The sequence below is a fragment of the Euprymna scolopes genome, chromosome 6 (assembly GCF_053919585.1).
Source record: "Euprymna scolopes isolate OS-2025 chromosome 6, ASM5391958v1, whole genome shotgun sequence".
Classification (NCBI taxonomy): Eukaryota; Metazoa; Mollusca; class Cephalopoda; order Sepiida; family Sepiolidae; genus Euprymna; species Euprymna scolopes.
In genome coordinates, this window is record NC_136487.1 from 74,312,391 (window position 1) to 74,331,707 (window position 19,317).

The 19,317-nt window shown below is 34.6% G+C and overlaps 1 protein-coding gene across 1 annotated transcript in view; it reads right to left on the reverse strand.

The window, feature by feature from the left end:
- LOC145277698 (intraflagellar transport protein 52 homolog) overlaps positions 1-18,160 on the reverse strand; it is an 89,633-nt gene extending 71,473 nt beyond the window's left edge. The window contains exon 1 of the mRNA XM_080129390.1: positions 18,012-18,160. The gene's annotated coding sequence lies outside the window, so the exon portion shown is untranslated. The remainder of the gene's footprint in view (positions 1-18,011) is intronic.
- Between the last annotated feature and the right edge of the window lie 1,157 nt (positions 18,161-19,317).

Consider the following 19,317-nt stretch of genomic DNA (forward strand, 5'->3'; position numbering starts at 1 on the left):
CACTCATCCTCATCTCCCACTAAAAAACTACTCTTTGTAAACAATACAATGTGTTTTTGTTCAAGTATTAAATCATCTGATTTCAGTAACATCAGAAACATCTTTCAGTACATTAAATATTTTAAAGGATCACGAGTTTTCATTTAACAGTAATTTGCAAAAGAGTAGAAGTTGGACAATTTAAGATATGTAGTGAAGGGACATTAGTTATCTCCCTTTGAAAGGGATTAGTTCTCAGGCTAGCATTATGCTTAAACTGTTTAAAAAAGGTTCTTTTCAGAATATATCTAACTTGTAACAGTTACATAAGAGATCTATCTTATATCAATGTAAATGCAATCATTAGCTCCGTTCGTATTATACATGTGTGAAAAAAGATTAATCCTAGTAGAAACGTCTTGGCACCATCAGGCTGGAATAAAATCCGGGGGTGGGGGTAATGAAAGACAAGCCCCAAATTAAGCATTTTTAATGTTTTACTTTAAATATGTAAGAACTGCATTTTTTTGAACATTGAAATCCAAATTCACAAACAAAATTTAATAGACATTCAAAATAAAGATTTTAAAAATTTGTTTCTCCTGGGAATCTGTTGGTTATAAAGATTTTCAAAAATTAAATTTACTTGAATATTTTCCCCAATGAGTGATGAGGTGTACATTCAGGCAGCATTCTTTGAAGTATATTTTATTGAATAAAATACATTTCATGTTTAGTAGTTCGGGTTTGAATCCTTTTCAACTTATTTTCTTGCTCTGGCAGATGTAGTCACCATATTTACTGTAGACTAGTACTTTGAAAGCCGTCTGGGTTCAGGGATAATTAACCAAACCAGTTCTGAACAATTTGAAGATTTAATATGTGTATATTTATTTAAAAACAAATATACGCAAACAATGCTGATATAATGCAAAACTTCCCAAATTGCTTGTATAGCAGTGTATATAAAACATACTATTGTATCATATGATGCAACTCAAGACATTTGTTAGTGTATCAGCCCTTTACAAAACTTGGCATGTCAACACTGAATGAGAACATGTATGCTACATAGTGTGTGTATACGATCCAGCATATTCTTAACCGTGCATGTATAATTTTATGCGCCATTTCTTCTGCATGTGTATGGACGAGTGTTTAACGCCATCAATAAAATAAAGTAAAAAGGCAGGTATGTATAAACATCCTTGTCTGGATGATGCACAGAGAAAGGGAAAGGTAGGAATACCTTATTTTATAGTTCCTTTGTTCTTCAGTTTGCACCCGATTGAAACTGCAAGTAACAGTAGAACTCAATTTTTGTTGTAGCTTTATTTTCAGGTCTTAATGTTCAGAGTCGCAACCATGTAATAGCTGTTTCTACATATTAACTGTGGCATCCTCGAAGCTTGCAGGACACAAACAGGTGACTTAGTCTCCCCATACTGGCATTCCTCTCCAGTCTGGAAACTTTCTCCCAGATATAATATTCCTACTCGTGTCTATAATATTTTAATTCCTTAAAGTATTTTCGATCAACAGGTCAACTTTGTTAATGCAAATATTTTCCATTTAATTTATTGTAAAAATCCTTCCTGGTCTTAAAACTCACCTTTAACTTGTTTTGCTGAATGAAGCTGTCAAATCTTCACTTTAATTTTTTTTTTTATTCAAATATTAAAAGTATGCGAACTAGTTAACACAAGACTTCATTTTGCAGGGTCCTAATTTGCAACAATTACAAACCCAGATATTTATGAGACAGTAAAAACTCACAAGCCTAATTTTCCTTCGTGCTTTATTTCCCAAATAACTACCTCCCACTTATAAAGTTTTTGAAATCATTAACCAAATAATATCTGCCTTTCTTCCCAATAGATTACTAAATTTAACTAACTTATTGACACTCTTATGAGTAAGAAACCGGACACAGAGGTAATTGCTTCCTTAGATGTTAAAACTATTTACCAACGTTCCAATAATAGACATTGGAAATGTATAATTGTTATATTTTCAATTGTTGACATTAAGTTGTAGATCACATTGTGCAAGGCAATACCTCCACACGTAATGTTGGAGATTGCTTTTTTGTCTGTTGAGGCAAGCATGACTTTCTCTGCATGGAGAACTGTCCAAGGTGGTTCTCATTGCAGATTCAAAGTTATTTCATTTACAACTAAGTTGAACCTTGGTGGGCACCGACAATAATACTGAAGTTCTGACTGTGCTACACGTGCAAATTAGGTTTCTATGCAACTTGATCAAGTTGACCAACTCCCTGGAAATTTTGTGGTAGCGTAAAGCATACCTTACGAGTTCATGCAGACAATCACTGCCTCCTCCTTAAAATTGACTCCAACACCGTGTGTAAAAGTGTTGGCCTGTACAACAGAAATCTCACTTTATGATCATGGCAATATGTACAAAAAGGTGTTACCATAGGTTCTGTTAGGACCAACATTTAGTAATTTTTAGATTTTCAGCTTAGATTTTGTTTTTTTGTAGTATCAATAAAAGTATTTAGTTTATGTTGATGACATTCTAATTATTAAAAAGATCTGGCAAACAATCTTCCAAAATAACTCTGTACTTAAGTTCACCCATGAATTAAAATTCCTCTTTTTAGAGATTTCAGTTGATGCAAACAATGAATTCTCCACTTACTCTTCCAACTATTTTGCAACTTAAATTTACTAATAAACAAATTCTAACAAGTTCCCTAACCATATCATCAACTAATAAAGTAACCAACTGAAAAATATTCAAAATTGCAGAATGTACGTGTTAGGTGTAAGTTTTCAACTATTTTATTGGAATTAAATACACAACTATAGTAAACAAAGCATTTCAATTAGAAGCTTAAAACCTAGACTCAAAAAAAAAAATAAAAAAAATAAAAATCATATAAATTTAAACCTCAACTCATCCCCCTCAACTGGGTTGGATAGAACAAACCTGGTATATGAATTCAAATGCCCATTGAAAAGAATGCAAGTTCGACTACCACAACATTGCCAAGGACATTATGCATAATTCTGAAAAATGCTAATGCTAAACACTCAATCAACATTCTGATCTCCATTCCAATTCAAAACACTAATAACTAAACTGAAATTACAAGCATTATTAAAATTAAAAGGAAATTTCAAATAGTTTTTACTATTACTGATAACATCTTAAAATGGTTGTAAAGTGAAAAGAATAACTTATGCATGTTATTAAATCAGTGAAATAAAATTTACAAATACATTTATTAAAAAATTGTTAATCATCCCTGATGATGAATGAAGACAGATTTCAAAGTACCTGGCCCTACAATATGGTGACTACATCAGCCAGAAGGAAGATAATTAGGCTAGGAAGGATCCAAACCAAGATTAGTAGCCATGAAACTTATGTTATTCAATAAAGTGTTTTCTTTGGAAAGAAAGAAAATTTATAGAAAAACTATGCACATACTTTCAGTTTTGGGGAGTAGATTATGGAACGGCATCAAATCTCTTTAGCTATAGAGGCAGAACTTCATTGAAAATTTTAATATTCTTTTCACTTATAGAAGTCATAAAATTTCAGGGAAGACAATAGTTGTTCAAAATCTATGTGCTCCTTTCAAGAGCAGAAAGCCTTTGAAACTTAGATTTATATCCCATTTTAAATGTATGTTGTAGACCCGTGCTAAGGGTTACAAATGAAAGCAACCACAAGTAGTATAAAGTGTATAAAATATACGTATTTATCATAAAGAATACAGGAGCCACTAAAGTGGTCCGAGAGGAATGTGTTCGTAGCATGTGGTTAAACATGGTATGAAGGTCTTCATTTTGTTCCTGAATCAGTTGTATTTATAGGACTAGTTGATTCCACTTCTGAAAAAGTGATTTGTACCCCCATAACACACCCCCTCCCGAGCTTTTCATTCCCTTGGGATGATCGTATAGCTCTTTCTGGGGTTGATCTATCAGGTCGGTCATTTTCCTTTTCCTGGAGGATCAGCATTGTCTAGCTACTCCTGATGTTACCAAGTCAAACATGTCATTTCTGATCCATTACTACTTGTTCAGCAGGCGGTTATCTTTCGTCATCGGTTATGTTTCCGAATTTGGTTTAAAATGTTTCTTGTGCGTAAATCTTGGATCTTTGATAATGTAGACCATCTGCCCGATCCTTTTCTGAACCTTTCCTAGTTCCCACATGCTATTATTTTTGTGTACCTGGAAAAAATACATTTTCAACAGGTGAATATCTCCTTTTAGGAACTATAGTATTTAGCGGTTTCACACATTTTGGTAAGTTTCGAAGACCGGCCTAATTTTCCTTGCAAACATTAACTGCCGGCGACATCTTCGATGGAGTCCTTTCATTTGACATAATTTGGTAAACTTGTAACGCCTTTTCTGAGGGTATTCCTTTAGCCTTCTTCAGGGCTCTTTTCAGTGTCTACAAACCTCTCTGCTTGGCCATTCAATCAGGGATGATAGGTTAGCATCATGTGGTTAACCTGAAAATCCTCACAGAAGCTTTTAAAATCTGCTTTAGTGAATTGTGTGCTATTGTCTGGCAGTAGACAATCTCAACCACACCAAACAAGTCGTGAAGAGCACCGATTGTAAAGTCAGTTATTGGACCGTCATCGAAATACCTTGGGTCATTTTGAAAAACTGCCTGCCACTATTAAATAGAGTTTCTATCCAGTGGGCCTGCGTAATTTACATGTATTCTTTGCCATAGGTGGTCCGCTTTAGGCCACGGGCTAAATTGTATTGGGGGACACTTTCACAGCCAATGCACATCCTTACACGACTTTATCATGCCTTCTATATCAGTGTCCACATTCTTCCAATAAACATAGGACCTCATGAGGCTCTTCATTCGCATAGCCCCATATGAGAATCCTTTACAATTTTTTGTAGTGTAGCTGGGATTACTACTTTCCCAGTAAAACAGTACCTCATTGCACATAGAATAAGCTTCCACTGCCGATTCATCCGATTTGTTTCATTTCTTTGATGAAACCATATCAGCCTCCCTTATATCTTCCAAAGGGACTGGTAGTTCCTTGATCGTATTGCATAATATTTGTGTATAGTCCTTTTCACTTTGTAGTGACGCTATTACTGGTCTTCTAGCAGTTCTCTTGATTTCGGGATTCATCGCAGCAATTCGTCTGTGTGACTTAACTTCGCAGATGTAAGAAATTCCATGCTAAATTCGTAATTCAGTAGAATGGTCCCCCATCTTTGCAGTCTGTTGGCTGTGTAAGTTGGCAGACCCTTTTTTTTTTTTTTTTTTTTTAGAGCCAAAGCGGCTTATGGTCAGTTTGCAATTTAAATTTATGACAGTGAAAAAAAAAAAAAAAGTGGAACTTTGTAACACCGAATAGGATTCCTTTTCGATTTGGGAGTAATTCTTCTCGGCAGGAAGTAAAGTTCTTGACGCATAGGCGATTGGCTTAGTGGATCCACCAGGCATCTTGTGTATAATGCATGCCCCGATCCCATAAAAACTTGCGTTAGTTGCAACAATAATCTTATTTTGGATTGAGGAGTCAGGGATAAATCTGACATTAATACATCTTGATTTCTAAAACGCTGCCCCGCACTCAGGCATCCAGTACCATTTTGTCTTTTTAACAGTACATTCAATGCCACACACAATTCATGCATGTTAATAGTTCGTGATCCCTAAAAACTCTGCAATGTAGTTACATTGAGGTTCTGGCATGTCTTACAGTTATGGACCTGCCTGGATCAGGTTTCCTCCTGTCCTTATCTATGTTATGACCCAAGTATTTAATTCGTAAAAAAAAAATTTGCATTTTTCTTCCTTCAATGTGAAGCCGTATTCTTTTCTGTCAAACACTTGAAATACATGATCTCTATATTATTCAACATTGAATACGCATAAGAATATCGTCCAGATAGCCTATTTTGAAATCCAAACCGCTTAGCAAAAGTATCAATTACCTGTTGGAAAATTGCAGGTGCTACTTTTATACCAAATGCTAATCTATTGACTTTATAAAGTCTTTTGTGCGTGGAGATACACAAATGTTTCTAGCCATCTTCCTCTACTGGTATTTGTAGGTACACCTCACTGAAGTCTATCTTGTAAAATTTTTTTCCACCATTTAACTTAGCGAATATTTCGTCTGGGTCTGGTTGCAGATAATGATAGTTCGAGCTCCGCATTCAATCCAGTCGAAAAGTCTGCGCATACCTTAATCTCTAGATTTTTTTTTCTTTTTCCTCGTATACAGTGGGGGCTGTTCAGTCACTATAGTTAATAGGGGTTAAAATCCCAGTGTTAACTAGTCTTTCCAATTCTTTTTCAATTTTTTCCCCCTCAAAGCGAATGGTACGCTCCATGGCTTTTTGAATATTGGTTTTGCTTCGTCCAGCAATTCGAATCTCGCCTTTATTTTTGTGCAGCATGTAGTACTTAACAATTCAAACGCCCACGTGTTTGTGCCTTGTATAGGCATGCGCGACAACAAAACTTGGGTTTTTATAAGCGGAAGTCTCGAGGTTGTCAGGAATCTACAGGCGCATGCGCAAGAGAAGGGATTGAGATAGTGGTATAAAAGGCAGGTTGAGTGAGAAGGTTGTTGTCATTGGACGTTACAGTGACGCGTGCATTAGCAGGTGATTAAGAGGCTGTTTTTGTGTGTCAAGTCGTGCACCTCGGTGAAGGTGAAGGTCATACAGCATTCAAGCTTTTCAGAGAAAACACTAAGATTTTGAGATCCTTTTTGAATTTATCGGCTTCGGGCATTAGGTTTTTGACCGACAAAAATCACTAATTGGCAAGTCTCATAATTCAAATTCCTGAATCCAATCAGTCCTGAATGAGTTTGTTGTGTTCCTTAGAACAAACACTTAGCTTTTTGTCATTCTTTTTAGTGACACATTAATAACTAACTCACCCTCAAAATTTATTTTTTCACCAGTTACCGATCTTGCGACTTTATTCGTTCATTTTCCTATTCTCTTCCACGTGTGAAAATTTATAATTGATAAATCCAACCCTGAATCGAGCTGCAGTTTTACTTTATTTCCGATTTTCACCGTAACATTTCCTTATGTTCTAATGGTGAAGGGTCAATTTTTGCAGTTTTTACATCTTTGTTGCTACTTTTGCTCTGCAATATGAGGCCTTGTTCCCTGCTCACTTACATAGGGCACATGTTATTTTCCTTTGGTACTGACATGCATTGTACCCATGAGGTCCCCCCACATTTGCTACAAGGGGTCCTAGGATTTTGTCTATCCTGATAATTTTGTGAAGGGTTCTTTTTGCCTCTTAATTGGTAATTGCTGGCAGGTGGGTTTCCTTTATTTTTGAAGCATATTTTTTTAATGCGAGCGATACCTGCTTCCTGTTTTGGGAATCTTGCATCATTGTCACAAACCACTGACAATCTTCAGCCAGTTTATGAAGCATCAAATCAGGTTCTAATTGCAAATTATTTAGAGCACGACGTCTTATATTGGCGTCTTTTGGGGCTATCAAACCTTGTCATTAACAGTGGACAATTTCAAATGCTTAATATCACAATTTGAAATCGGCCCATTGCTTATTAACTATAGTTGCAAATGTTGTATAGTCCCGACTCCTTACGTGTAAGATTCATGCATTTCCATCTTTTATGAAAAGGGCTTCTTTTTGAACAGTATAACTCCATTAATAGTTTGACTGCCTCGTCAAACAACAATTCGTTAGTTTTTCTTGGTAAAATATGCTTCACAAATTTATTATATTCGGATGTACCCAACTTGCGTAGCCATAAACGAACCTTTTGATCCATCCATGCACTGCAAGCAATTTTAAAAAGATCTTCAAATCTGAAATATGCCTCAAACGTTAGGTCTTCCTCAGGAGCATAGTGAAATGTATCAATAGTTAACCAGATCGCATTTTGGGGAAAAAGCCAAGCTGGTTTCTTCTCAGCTGTCCTTATTTACTAAAACTTATTTTAAATTGATTAAAATCTGATGTTTTTAATTTGTGCAAATACTCACTTTAGCCAATAAAATTTATTTACTTTTGTATTTGGAATTTGTTTTTAAAATAAGCCTTATTCAAGGCCGTTTCTGCTGACATTAATTTCATGGCAGAATTAATTTTTCTTTTAAAAAAATCCCTGTTAAAAACTAAGGCCCTCACACCCTTAATCTGCTTAAAGTCATTCATTTTGTTTAACGAAAGATACCTACACAAATTTAAAAACACAGAAAGGAAAGAAAAAAAAACAAAAAAAGGAGAAAAGGATGGGCAAAACTTAACCTCTACAATCCTAGTAGTAAACACCAAATGGGATGGGTGCATATATATGTTCCTTCCTCTTGTGACGTCACGTTTTGGTATTAATTATTCTACGTGGTTCTTTTGCCAATTAATTTACATAAATCTATTTCATGTAAAATTAACTCATGTACGTTTCTCTAAATTGATTTACACAAAATCTGCTTTTGCAAATTATTGGAAAAATTTCCCAACTATAAACGGTAACAAAAATAAAGTAACGTCAACAATAAGGAAGAAACACAAATGTAGTTATAAGAACTTGTATTAATAGGAAAGAAGGAAGAATGTTTCTTTGCAAAAGCAGTCGCTTTGCCGAACTTAACTATTGTTCGTCCTTTTAACGCCGTTTGTTTCCTGTGGAGTTTGGCCAGGTTGAGGTAAAAAAAAAAAAAAAAAGAAAAAAAAAAGGAAGCCTTGTATTCTCGTGCTGCAGTTACTGTTGAAACTTCTCCCTCGTGTCCGGTATGAATGGGGGAGAAGACTGAAAAACATGTCTTCAGGGGGTCAACAAGCAAAAGAGGAAGAGAATTCGAAATAACTGCTCGAGGGATTGGGAGGAATCTAAAAAGGGAGGTTTGTGATTGGTTGTTTTTCATCCACTCACAGGACACCCCGTTAATGACTCCTTAATTCCACTATTAGCAGAAGTTCCCCCCCCCCAATGCTAATGCCTTTTAACCATAAGACATTAGCAAGATATGCTTTTTAGAACAGTTTTTTGTACTTACTGAAAACTTGGTCTCATAAATTCAGTAATAATTCTCCACATAATTCGTCTTAGGAGTTCTGTTTCAGCTCATAGTTTACGTTTTAGTAGCTTTTTTTTAACAGCAAGATAAGGTTTTTTGAGGATGTCTTTGTAAAATCCTTTTTCGGCAAGAATCGTCCTTTTCGAAGTGTTCTTTATCCCATATTTGTGGATTTACATGCTCGAATGTTGGTTCCCCCCCCCCCAACTTAGACAACTAGTTTTTTCCCCCCCGTTCTTCAAACTTTTTAAAAAATACTTTTGAAGTTTCGAATTTTCCTTAGTTTTGAAAAAAATTATTTCGAATATCGGCATGTTTTTTCTTGAATCCTTTTGGTCATCAAATGCTGTCTTCCAATGGCTGTTTTATTTTTAGAGTGAATTCATTGCTCGAATGTTAGTCATTCAGTTGTTAGCAATTATTGTAAATTGATCCGGAAAGTTCTTGAACCGTCCTAGTCATCCAGTTGGTGTAGACCCGTGCTGGGGGGTGGGGGGTCACAAATGAAAGGAACCACAGGTAGTGTAAAGTGTATAAAATATACTACCTCCAGTCGGAAATAGTTGGTGCAGAATTAAAACTGAAATGGTGCGCGACAAAACCTAAAACGTGGACAATATTTTAGGGGGTAACTGGATGGGGTAACTGGTAGTACTTTAGAGCGTGCTTAATTGAAAAAGAACAGTTTTCGTTCTAAAAGTCATTTAGAGTTTAATCTACGCACATTACTTTGTTGACTTATATAATCTATTTTTAAAAATACCCGCAGTGGCTATATAAATATGGAAAATGTAGTTGATGTCAATGTGGAAAGTAAAAACAGAAGTGATAAGAGTGAATTGACAAATTCAAGATGAACAGTAGTTCTGCAAGCATTGCTACAAAGGTCTAAAGGGCGTATTCTAGAACGAGGTGCAATCAAAGATGTTGCCACAAAATTCGGTATAGGAAGAAATACTTTAGGTAGAATTTAGTCACGAACACTAGACAGTTCGTCCGATATATCGGTGCCAATGCATTCTTTGAGCTGTAAGTTTCTGTGGCTGAAAAAAAAAAAAAAAAAAAAAAAAAAAAAAAGGACTAGTGCACAGTTGGCAAAAATAAACACTTCCCTTTAGAAAAAGAACCACTTTGAGGTCTACTGCTCAAGCATGTGGAATACCTAAGATAATGTTGATTGCAAGGATGAAAGATGGCGAAATTCGGACACATTCAAATGCTGTAAAACCGCTTCTCATGATAGAAAACATGAAATGTCGCGTTGATTTTTGCCGTTCACAGTTGGATTTAAATTGAGGAACTTTTAAAGAAATGTTTGATGTCATACATATGAGAAATAGTTTTACATGACGCAAAATGCAAGGAAATTTTATTTAGGCAAAGATGAACATAACCCTTTAAGAACCACTAAAAGCAAGTGTTTCATTACAAAGATAATGTTTCTTGCTGCCGTGGCTCGACTCCGTTAGGATCCACATCACAAATGTTACTTTACCAGGAAGATTGGAATTTGGCCATTTGTCAAATAAGAGGCGGCTAAATGTAACAGCAAAACCAGACCTGCTAGAACAATGGTAACTAAAGTCATGGATACAATCACGAAAATTCAGATTCATAAATTCCTTGTTGAAAGGTCCTTGTTTCCACACGGAACAAATGGCCAAGTGGATCCATTATACAACGAATCAATTCAACAAGATAATGCTAAGCCACACGTACAGCCAACAGACCCGGTGAGAGAGATTAGGGCTGAACATTAACTAGTTAACCAGCCTGCAAACAGTCTGGATCTGAATGTGCTTGACCTAGGTTACTTCAATCAACACTAAAAGGCTCCAAAGAATATTGATGAATTAATTGAAGCAGTTGAAACCAGCTTTCAAGAATTAGAAAAATCAAAGTTGAACAACATTTTCCTGACATTGCAGGAGATAATGGAACAAATAACTGGCTGATGGTGGCAACAATTACATGCTTCAGCATATGTCAAAAGCAAAGCTAGAAAGAAAAGGAAAACTTCCCACTTCAATTTTGATATCAGAAGAATTGAAAAGTAAATTAACACAATTGAATAAATAGATGTTTTAGCTTTTTGCATTATTTTTTGTATATTTAATCATACATTATAAGAATGTACATACAATCAATTGTCAATTTAATTAAGCATAATTATTTGGTTAACCTGCAATTCTTTTCAAAAGTACTACCTTATAAAACTTGTATGCACCAAGTATTTCCGACCAAACTGAAAATGTTTGTGCACCAACTATTTCCGATCGGAGGTAGTAATATGTATTTATCATAAAGAATACAGGAGTCACTGAAGTGTTATGAGAGGAACATGTTCGTAGCATGCGGTTAAACATGGTATGAAGATCTCCATAGGACTGGTTGATTCCACTAAGTCTTATACTGTTGTGGGTACACCCCTATTTCAGAACTAAGTTTTCCATAATTGTCAATTTTTCAACTATACAAGTGTAAGAATGATGTACAGCATATTGGAGGGGGGGGACAAGTGAATGACAGACGTTGCAATGAGAGGTTTGGCTAGAAGTGGAAGGGGCGGAGTGCAAAGAACTGAAAATATTGTGAAGTATATATAGTGAAGAAAGTTGCCAGCTTCATGGTTTTATAAACAGTCACATGACAGAACTGGCTTCTGATTGGATAAGCAAAGAAAGTGGATTCAAATTCTCCAGCCGCGAGAATTCGCTCTCACTACTGTGCTTGTTGCAGTTTTTGTAAGTTACCGGTCATTCACCTAGGAGATATTTGTAGACTAAAAAGTAATGTTTATAAAAGGGATTTCTAGTTTTAGTGTGGGGACTATTTGCAGCACTGAATGAAGGATCAACAAGTGATCTCAGACCAAAACACGTGGAAAATGATCACAGCAAGCGCTGCGCATACATACTCACATATTAAGCAAGATAGTAAAAAAAAAAAAAAAAAAAAAAAAAATCTAATTTATAAAATCACTGAGTAGCTGTCCATTTTTTTTTTTTCAAAGTACATTTCCAAGATCGCATAGTTGCACGTCAAATGATTGCATTTTTGTGGACTACTCTTTTATGGGTTTTTAACCAGTAAAAATAGCTAAGGGGTCAACATTAAAAAATAAAATAAAATAGAACTTAGCAAGCATAAGTTGATTAACCGTTATTTGTAGGCATGCACAAATACATTTATATGTTAAAGTTCATTTTGAACTATTTATCTGACAATAGCTCATATGGTAACAGCCAAGGCTTAAGCGCTATATGTTTTAGTTTCAATTCTACACAAGTTTTTTTTACTTTTGAAATAAATACTATATATTGGGTATGTAGTAAGACCATTTACTCAATACAAAATCTGCATAAACTGAAGTATCATATTAAAGTATATTTTATGCACTCGGTTAAAATAAGGTTTAAGAAAATAGTTTTAAATCAGAACCAATGTTGCCCCCCCCTTTCCTGCTCTTAGTCACATTACACATACTAGCGTTTTCACTCTTTTAAAAAAAAAAAAAAAAAAAAAAAAAAAAAAACTTGCAAAAGATGAGCAAAGCATCAAGTATTTAGGTTTTGCTCATCTATTTTTAAATCATAGTTGGATTTTTATCCTTTTATTTGGACATATATGCATGTCCATGCACCAGAACATTGAAATACCCGGGTTAATATCTAAGGATGTGGTTAATGCATACATTTAAGAGGAAAAACAAAACCAGAGGTTTGTCCAGTGTGGATGATGCCACACAAGCCTTTGCCACAAAAAAAATCTGTAACATTCAGTTTAATTAGATAGAATGTTGCTGGTGTCCCACGCGAATATCTAAGACCATTGGCAAAAGAGTGAAGGCGACAGACAGGTGGAGGATATTGCTGGTTGTTTAGTTAAAGCTCTACATAGTGGCAGCCACTGAGCGAGAACCATTTAATCACATCCCAATGAGAAATTGTGTTGTACATGCCCTTCAGTGGTGACAAAGCAGGTCATATATAACATTGCTTTACAGAACTGGAGGGGGGGGGGGTGATAAAAACAAGTCCTAAAAATTATTTGCTGATTTTATATTCCTGGCAGCTTGCTGCAGCTGTTTCTTTCGATTGGATAACTAGTTTGATCCTTGATCTGATTATGAAACATTTGCACACTTCAAGACAGGTGAGACACTTGAGCAGAAAACATTTGTTTCTGAAAGAAACGGCATAAAATCAGTTACTGCTTTGAGTAAAAGCAGTCATGAAGTTAAGGAGGCTATACATTTGTTTTGGTGAAAATTACAAAGACAATCACATGTTGGCTTAGCTATGAAAATCAGATATTTAAATATCCTTGTCATCACTGCCAAAAGTAATCTCAAAACATATGACACTGAATCTCCAAGACGGCACACATGCTAACTTCATAATTTGCTGTACTCCAACAATGACAACCTTAGAACAAGAAAAGGATTTTTATGATTATCCATGTTCTCATAGAGGCAAGCCACAGAGGCAAGCTCATTCTCATGGGTGACTTCAATGCACAAGTTGGCATTGACCATATAACTTGGGAGTTTTGGGACATCACTGTTAGCTAAATGCACTGTATCTTTTAATCTGCAAGGAAAAAGGCCTCTGCATCAACAGAAAAGCCAGCATGAGACTTCTTTGATGCATCCTAGATCCAAAGATTAGTCCATCAGAAAGGATGTAATCAACCATGTGCTAATATAGTGGCTTCATAACTGATGTGAGAGTCGGGTAAGAATTTTAACTTGCCATTTTCTGATTCCGTTAAGCATCATGCCATCACATTACATGCTATGACAGTGTTCCTCTAGAGTACATGATCTGCTTGTATTAGATCGGTCTAGTCGCCGGAATAAAACAATTGCTTCTATTGCCCAGAGATTATTTCATGGTTCTTGCTCCACCGCAATGTTTAAATACTGCCCTGTGCTGTGGTTGAACAGATCAAACCTGTGATATACATCCACAACATAATCACATTGGTGTTTGCTTAGGTGTACCGGCGATGACCTTTTGCATTGCGTTCTGCAGTCCTGAACGTGCTGCTTCAGAATTATGTAAATTAACATGTATCACTCATTTTTGGAGTTGTGCATTCGTTAACTACCGTGATGTTCCTAAATTTCATGCATTTATTATTAGCATAGTAGCCACTGTCTATTGCTAATGGTTTTATTACAATGGCTTAAGAGAAAAAATATTAACTGATTTTTTTCTAACAGTGGGTGGAGAAGATCAGTTGATGGACCTAACGCTGAAGGACTTAAGGTGTTCAGTTGAAAATGGTTTTGATTTGCAAGCCTATTACTAATCAAAACTTCTCAAACCCAATGGAATATGAAAGGAATTTTAACTGACCACTTCCTCCATAGAAAGTACCCCAATAAAAAAAAAAAACTTACAATCAGCATATATAAACAGACATTACTTTAATCAGGACAGCTGTGAGCACACAAAACTAGCCAATGGTTGTTTATCAGAGGATCTGCTCAAGCCCAATGAAATGACAATTTTAACTTGCTACATACTATATAGAAACTACACCCCCTCCTCAAAAAAAAAGCATACTCTAGTATTAGAAACTTAGCATACAAAAATGACATCTTTACAAATATCAAGAGTATTTGACATCAACCACAATACACATTACTAAATCATGGCACTGTCAAGCCATACCTGGAGCCATTCATCAAAACCAACATCCCTCAATATACATTCTCTCATATCTACAAAAATACTATGCTCACATCAATACAATGGAACATGTAATAAACTAAGATGCCAACATATCAAAGATATATTCACACCTCCAGGCACAATTTCCGCCATCTCATCTTCGATAGTACACTACATAAACCACTATACTAAGCTAAAATGCACAGAATATCTACATCGGTCAAACAAGCAGAGTTCAATCTACGTTTCTACAATCACTACCATACCATTAGAGAAACCCCACATATCATACAATGTTATAATTTCTAAGTTAGACATCAAATACATCATAGCTTCCAATTTCCAGATAACAGTTGCAAAATGCTAAAAACCTATTCTAAGATTCAAAATTTAGATCTAAATTGAATTCAAGATCATGCAATGAATATTCATGCCATATACATGATACCTCAAGGCCATGTCTACCTTTGAGAAATTCTATTTTTAGTAGGAAATTTTCCCGAATCTCCGAAGTCAAACATCAAAAGTCTCCAATTTCAAACCCGAATTGAATAAGTATTAGGACTCATGAACATTAATTCCCTAGACGTGTATTTTATCATTAAAGTGTATCGAGCAATACTTTTATTTTAGTGAAATTTATCTAGTTTCTCTTAATATAACCAATTCTTGGCACATTGGTACAGCAGTAATTTAACACTTAGGTAACATTTTCAATGAAAAAAAAAAAAAAAAAAAAAAAATCTGCAAGTGTATACAGCCTGGTTGTTCCTGACATTTCAATATGGGACTGGTTAGTCATTTACTGAAGATGACCAAACAGAAACCATATTTCATATTCTCAACATCGATGACATTTGCATCAGGATCTGCAAGTTTTTTCCGTTTTTATGTATATTAAAAATGAGATTAGTTTCAAGAAACCTTTCAAAACAACTTATTTCAAATTTGAGAGGAACAGATGCTAATCCCTCACTAGCAATTAAAAATGACCAAATACCATTGACATTGTAAGGAAACGGGTCCATTCTTACTTGGACCAGAGTATTCTTCAATGGAGATTTCAAAGTTATTTTCTCTAAGTGAAGAAATTCAAAGTTTTCCGGTTGTCACCTATATTAACATAACACCTTGTGATTTGAATACATCGTCTTTGTAAAATATATATATATTAGAAAATCTTTGCATAACTTTCAAAATTGTTTATGATTGGTGTTATTCAGTTACAAGTTTTTTGTCTGCTGATACTACCTTACAAAAGTAAAAATAGTCTATACTTTTTAGAGTAGGTCCGTCTTGAAAGCGAGAGATGGAATATAAGAATTTCAAGATCCCGTTTTTAACCGGATTCAGGCACCACAAACTGGTTATGTCATCAAGAGGCATAGAGACTAATCCTATTACTGAATGGTTACTCCTAATCAAATTTGTTCATATAGTTAACTGAATTTTACCAGGGGAGGGGTGGTATTACCAAATTTCAAATCAGAGATAGAAAGCTATCTTCTCACCACCTCCTATCCTGCAAAATTAAATACAGATGGAAATATTTTGGTTGAGATTTTAGCCAAAATAAGTTTAGTTAAGGTCTTTACGTTAACTATAATTTTCTGATTTTAGTAATCACTGTTCAATAATTGTTTCATGGACAAGTAGACAAAAAAAAAAAAAAAAAAAAAAAAAAAAAAAAAAAAAAAGTCCACATTCCAATTATGAGAATCCCACAAAAAAAAAAAAAAAAAAAAAAAAAAATTAAAACATAAAAAGCATCTGTTACCTCGAGACTGTTGGCAACTGGTACACTTGGCAAGATTACTTTTTACAATACAAATTTCATATAGACACATCTCCAGAGATAATGATTCAATAGTTTCTCATGATCGAAATATATTTTTAAGGAATTAATTCCTATTTCAGTCACGTAAATTCTTTAGAGTTAAGAACAAAAGGTAGATTAGTGTCAGATTTTGTTCCTGTTTCCCCCCCTTCTCCCATGACGAAGTGTTCACTTATTCCTTTAGATGACAGTCTTTTTCAGTCCCAACTAACTCTTCAAAAAAAAAAAATGAGACGTTCCAAGAAAAGATTGTCAGAACTCTACACCAACTACTTTTAACCAAAATTCCTGACGAACTACATCTCTAGCAGCAGAAAACTATACCCATTTTAAATCCCTTTGACACCGTATCACCTTTTATGCAAGTTACTGGTACATATACAAAAAGGATCCATCTAAAAAAATTTTCCTTTTCTTCCCTCTGATCCTGTAACCCGACAGGATCGACAGATGCGTGGTTACTTGCAAAAATACTTTCTATTACAGTAAAGAAGTCCAGGAGGGAAAAACAGTTTCTATTGAAAGGCAACAAGTTGGGTTGTCAAACTTGCTTTGTTACTTCCCTTTTATCCCTGATTACAATGTTCAAAAGCTATTCCCTAGCTATAATCACATTGACACTTGTAAGATGGCTGAAGTAACATTCAGTCTAGCTCGCTTGTCATGAGTGATCCTTTAGGAAGACTAAGCTCCTTATACAACAAAATCTCTTCAGAACTAGTGACAAATGGTGCAAATTATCGGTCAGAACAGCTGTACCAAACAAATCCGGATGTAAAAAAGTTTAGTGTGAATCTATAGAAGATAGATAAATCTAATTGCTAAGTATTGATCAGTATATAGTTTTAAAGTATTTTTCATAGTATGAGTAACAAACGTTGACATTCCAAATAAAATTACCATTATATGGACATGTAATTTTAAAGAGAAGCCAGATTATCTCCCTTGTTCCTGATATAAACGTAAGTTATTTGTTCCTAGTCTATTTTCAGTTAATTTTTGTAAGGAAGAGAGGGGAGGGCTATTTTATATAGTCTACTGGTGTAAATAAAGCAAACCTAGTGTCCTATTAAATTTATCCTTAGTCCACCAAAAACAGAAGTAGGTTCTTGACTTTTTAAATCAAAGGATTCGTAAACACCTATCAATAACCAATACAAGAATGTTGGTACCAGCAGACTTTCGATAAGGTGCTGACTGCTGCTCAAAATAAAGAAACTAATATTTACTCGCTTCCCCACAAAAGGCAGAGTTAGATGCAAAGTAGGCTTTTAATATAGGGGGGAAAAAAGCAGCTCCCAAAAATGGAACTGTAAAATTAAAATTGCCGTAATTTACACTCGAGGGGGTCAAAGGTGAAAACTTAATCATATATAGAAATGAAAGAATCGGGCCTGAGAGCCGATGTATTAGCCAATATGAAGATTGGCTAATTTTAGATGGCACTAAACTTGAACATACCTGTTATATTTAAAAGGATGCCAATCCAATATACATGAATCCAAAAATCAAATCACCCTCCAAAGTATATTCTTAGTGCTATCGAAATATTAGCAACAACTGTAGCAACTAAACTATTTAAGTAATATTTACAACGCAGTTCTGAAAAAGTGTATATCAATTAAATACAAAGGTTATAATTTTCTTATAACTTCCTTGTTGAAGTAACTTTTTATTTGCATATCTCACGTGATCTTGCCATTTGCTTTTTCTTTATTTTCTTATCTGATTACATTTTATTTTATTAACATGCATTCTTGGCCACTTGCTGTATTTATAAAATTCAGTTAAATAAGCCTTGGAAAAGGTCGTTCTGTGTCTTCATTACATTAATGAGCAACAAGACACCAGATAATTATTTTTTTCACACTGCCTTTAAATCTGAACTTTAGAAATTCCTGAAGGTCATAGAACATTTCATTGATAACTAATTCCTTCCATAATTTTTTTTTTTTAAATTACGCAAGAAAGAGGGAATACTACCAGATGTGGAATGAGCAATTGGTACATTGAGAACTATTTAAAAATTAAATTCCGGTTTCTTAAACAGGAAAACTTGTGTCTGAGTTACGTTTATAAGGGTCAGCAAATGAATATTTTTCAACTGTAATTTCACCATCTGTGGTTCATTTGGGGGGGGGGAAAAAAAAAAAAAAAAAAAAAGGCACATTTGTTTAGCATATAGGATTATTTATAATAAAAATAAACTAGCAATATAGTATAGAAGTGTATTTTGCATTTTACGCCCATAAATTATGCTTTGATAAGGATTGATGTTGGGGCAGCATAAAGTGTTTTCATTAAAGCTCAGGATTTTTAAGAGGTTGAGAGAAAAAATAGATGCCGGGAATACTACCAGAAGAGGAATGTCTAGTGAATGCTTAAAACTGAAATGAAGTATTAAACCTTATAAACACAAATAAAATAAGTCAAAGGGATATTAAAAACCTGTGCAAAGCAAGAATTAAAACAGTCGTACCAAAAATACTCCATAAGTATCTAAGGAATGTGTGCAAAAACCGTTATTGAAGCACGTATCACCGAAAAAAAAGAAAAAAAAAAAAAAAAAAAAAAACTAGAATACAAAAGATTCTGTAAACGGTAAACAAAGGACAGTTTTGTTAGCATCTAATCTTAATATCTTCAAAATTTTTGAAACAATCGGGTTATTGGAATTAAAGCAAATGAAAAGGAATACTACCAGATAAGGAATATCTGGAATGAAAATTAAACCTCAAGAAAAAGGTAAAATTTATGGTTATGGAGA